The following is a 3674-nucleotide window of genomic DNA, read 5'->3' on the forward strand; positions in this document are numbered from 1 at the left end:
TATTTTTACTTCATATAATTGTTTAATGCAATTTTATAGCAAATAAAAAAAATAAGGGTTATAATTTGTATATAATTTTATATCCATTATCTAAATCATTATATTGTGAATACTTAAGCCACATCAAAATATTATTAATTTTAATTTATATAAAATAAAATATTTATTAAATTATTTTATATGAGTGATAAGACTATAATATTAAAATTTCAGTTATTAGATATGTAAATAGCAAAAAATAAAATGGTATGTGTATGTAAACCCCCCTATAAAAATATATAAAAATTAATGGAAAATTTACATACCACTTTATTTCATGCTATTTTCATATCTAATACAAAAAACATTAATATTACATGCCTACCACTCATATACAACTTTAATATCAAATATACCACTTATATAATTCATTTTCTATCATTTGATACTATCCTATAAAATTTAATATTTCATTTCATGCACCTAAATTTGTTCTATGGGTGATAGTCATATAATATTAATATTTTTGATGGTAGATATGTAAATATCATAAAATAAAATGGTATGTATGTAAAACCCCCAAAATTAAAAACATTTAAAATTTTCATTCTAATAGCATGTCGCTAACAAAGCACCCGCGCTTACACCGCAGCCCGCTTGCTCCATTTTTCTAGATCTGGAGCTAGATCACCGATTTCTCTGGTGTCTCCATTCCCTTCTACGAAACTCTGTCGGAGGTTATTTCTTCCTCTCTCTCAATTCATTATTCTTTATTCTTTCCTATTAGCATTCTGTTCTTCGTCCATCTCCATTTTATGTAATGGATCTATAATGGTCGAGGGCAGAAATTTCGTGTTTTTCCGTTGGATATTGACAAATTGTGGTTAGTAAGTACCTGTAATTTTTCTCAATTAGACTCACATTTCCTGAAATGCTAATGGGATTGTATATCGTCTAAAATATGCAAAAATAGTTTCAGATTCCGATATTGTTCAATTTGTTCAACTTCCTGTTGCCGTCTATTGTGCGCTTCTTGCGCGGTTGAATATTTCAAGAATTTTGAGGCCGCAAGTGGAAGATAATGCAGTTAGAGCTTGTTTGCTTAATTTTTTTTTAAAATTTTTTATTTAGTAATGGGGTAGTTTGATTGGGAATAAACAAGTCAACCACACATTACAAATCACATAGGAAACAAGAGCTAATATAGAACTCAATCATAGATGGGAAGAACTCCTTCGTATTCAGAAATTATTCGGCATAACATAGAAGACATCCCCTCCTTTTTATATTATTATTTACAGTACAAAAGAGTCAAATCCCCTTCTCAGCCTAATGAGAGATTATTAATAGGACGATCTGGGTGAGCAGATCAGTCAGGAGGAGAATGACAGGCCGTGGACTGCTACCTCTATACTGCATCTTCATTGAAGCATCCATGTTTCAACCAAATAGTAGCTTGATTTGCTTTTTTAGTTGAAAATTCAAAATATTTTCTTAGAGAGACTTTGGAAAAGTGTATTTAGTATTCTTCACATCATCAATCTTTTCATCAATTGAGGAGTTACATACAACCAAGCAATCATCATTGACAGATTGAACCAAGATATAGAATTAGGTTAACACGGTTGGTATGAAGCCCTAGACCAATGTTGAGTGGCTTTAAGTCGACATTCAACCTCTATCTTATTGACCAATTCAAGTGGGTTTAAAGGATTTTACTGACTTATTCATTTATTAACTGTACATGCTCAACCTTTTAATGGCTTCATAAGTGTATGAAGCCCTAGACGAATATTGGGGCCTACAATATTGGGTCTTTTAATTCTCCAACATCGAGAAGAATTTTTCTTGTTCTCATGCCCTATTTAAGTTTGAAATGGGATTTTCACAAATCATGGCAAAAAAATCATATTTCAATTTTGATAACAATTTGGTTGTTTTTTCATAGAAAATATCAAATGCCAGATGAGTGGAGAATGAGTGTGTTAATTCCTATTTTTAAGAATAAGGTGATGTACAAGATTGTGCGAATTATAGAGGTATTAAGTTAATGTGTCATACTTTAAAACTATGGGAGCGAGTTTTGGAGCATAGGTTGCGGCGTGATACTAATGTTTCTCAAAATCAATTTGGATTCATGCCGGGTAGGTCGACTATGGAAGCCATACATTTATTAAGAGGTTTGATGGAGAAATATAGAGAAAATAAGGAGGATCTACATATGATATTTATTGATTTAGAAAAAGCATATGATAAAGTTCCAAGAGAAGTGCTATGGAGAGTTCTTGAAAAGAAAGGAGTCAATAATGCTTATATTCAAATCATTAAAGATATGTATGCAGGAGCTATTACTTGTGTTCAAACACAAGGTGGATTGACCAAGTATTTCCCTATTTCGGTTGGGTTACATCAAGGATCAGCCTTAAGCCCATATCTTTTTGCTTTAGTCATGGATGTTCTCACTAGACATTTGCAAGAGGATGTACCTTGGTGTATGCTTTTTGCTGATGATATTCTCCTTGTTGATAAGACTAGAGAGGGAGTTAAAGGTAAACTTGAATTATGGAGGTCAACATTAGAGACTAAAGATTTTCGCTTGAGTAGATCTAAAACGAAATATATGGAGTGCAATTTTAGTAGGAATAGACCTAGTGAGGGGATTGTGACTTTGAGCGATCAAGTCATTAATAAGAGTACACGTTTTAGATATCTTGGATCAATTGTTCAAAGTGATGGTGAAATAGATGGAGATATTATCAACATAATTCAAGTTGGATGATTGAAGTGAAGGAATGCACCGGGCTTGTTATGTGATAGAAATGTACCCCTCAAACTTAAGGGAAAATTCTATAAGATGATAGTGAGGCATGCAATGCTTTATGGTGCCGAATGTTAGCCTTTAAAAGAGAAGCATAATACTAAGTTAAGTGTGACAGAGATGAGGATGCTCAGGTGGATGAGTGGCTTTACCCTTAGAGATAGGATACGAAATGAGCATATACGTGAAAAGGTTGGAGTAGCTCCAGTAGAAGATAAGATTAGAGAAAGTCGCCTTAGATGGTTTGGTCACATAAAACGGCGGCCTTGCGATGACCCGGTTAGGAGAGTAGAGGTATTAGATTTGACTTATATTAAGAAAGGTAGGGGTAGACCTAAAAAGACTTGGTTAGAAAATATTAGGAATGACCTTTCTTTATTAGATTTAAACGAGAATTTGACTTTTAATAGGACACAATGGAGAAAAAGGATTCATGTAGCCGACCCCACGTAGTGGGATAAAGGCTTGATGTTGTTGTTGATAAAGAACGATTATTACACCTTGCAAAATTTTATCCGTCAGATTTTTCAGAAATGAATCTCATTATACTAGATAATCAAATTGAGAATTTCATTGTTGATATGAAATAGAATTATGTATTTATGAATTTAAAAGGACTTTGAGAACTTGCTCAAAAAATGGTGGAGACTAGGAAGAATGATATTTATCCTTTGGTGTTCTTACTTATAAAGCTTGCTCTGATATTGTCAATTGCTACAACAATAGTTGAACGAGCATTTTCTACAATGAACATTATAAAGAATCGTTTACACAATCGTATGGAAGACTCTTGGATGAATGATTATTTACTTACTTATATTGAAAATGATATTTTAAATGGTATTGACAATGACTTGATTGTACAACGATTTCAAAA

At 32.5% G+C, this 3674-nt stretch overlaps 1 protein-coding gene across 1 annotated transcript in view; it reads left to right on the forward strand.

The window, feature by feature from the left end:
• The first annotated feature begins 607 nt into the window (after window positions 1-607).
• The window catches only part of LOC110107600 (protein YIF1B-B), an 11464-nt gene continuing 8397 nt past the window's right edge, over window positions 608-3674 (forward strand). The window contains exon 1 of the mRNA XM_020837887.2: window positions 608-716. The gene's annotated coding sequence lies outside the window, so the exon portion shown is untranslated. The remainder of the gene's footprint in view (window positions 717-3674) is intronic.

Source organism: Dendrobium catenatum, unplaced genomic scaffold (genome assembly GCF_001605985.2).
Source record: "Dendrobium catenatum unplaced genomic scaffold, ASM160598v2 fragScaff_scaffold_1061, whole genome shotgun sequence".
NCBI lineage: Eukaryota > Viridiplantae > Streptophyta > Magnoliopsida > Asparagales > Orchidaceae > Dendrobium > Dendrobium catenatum.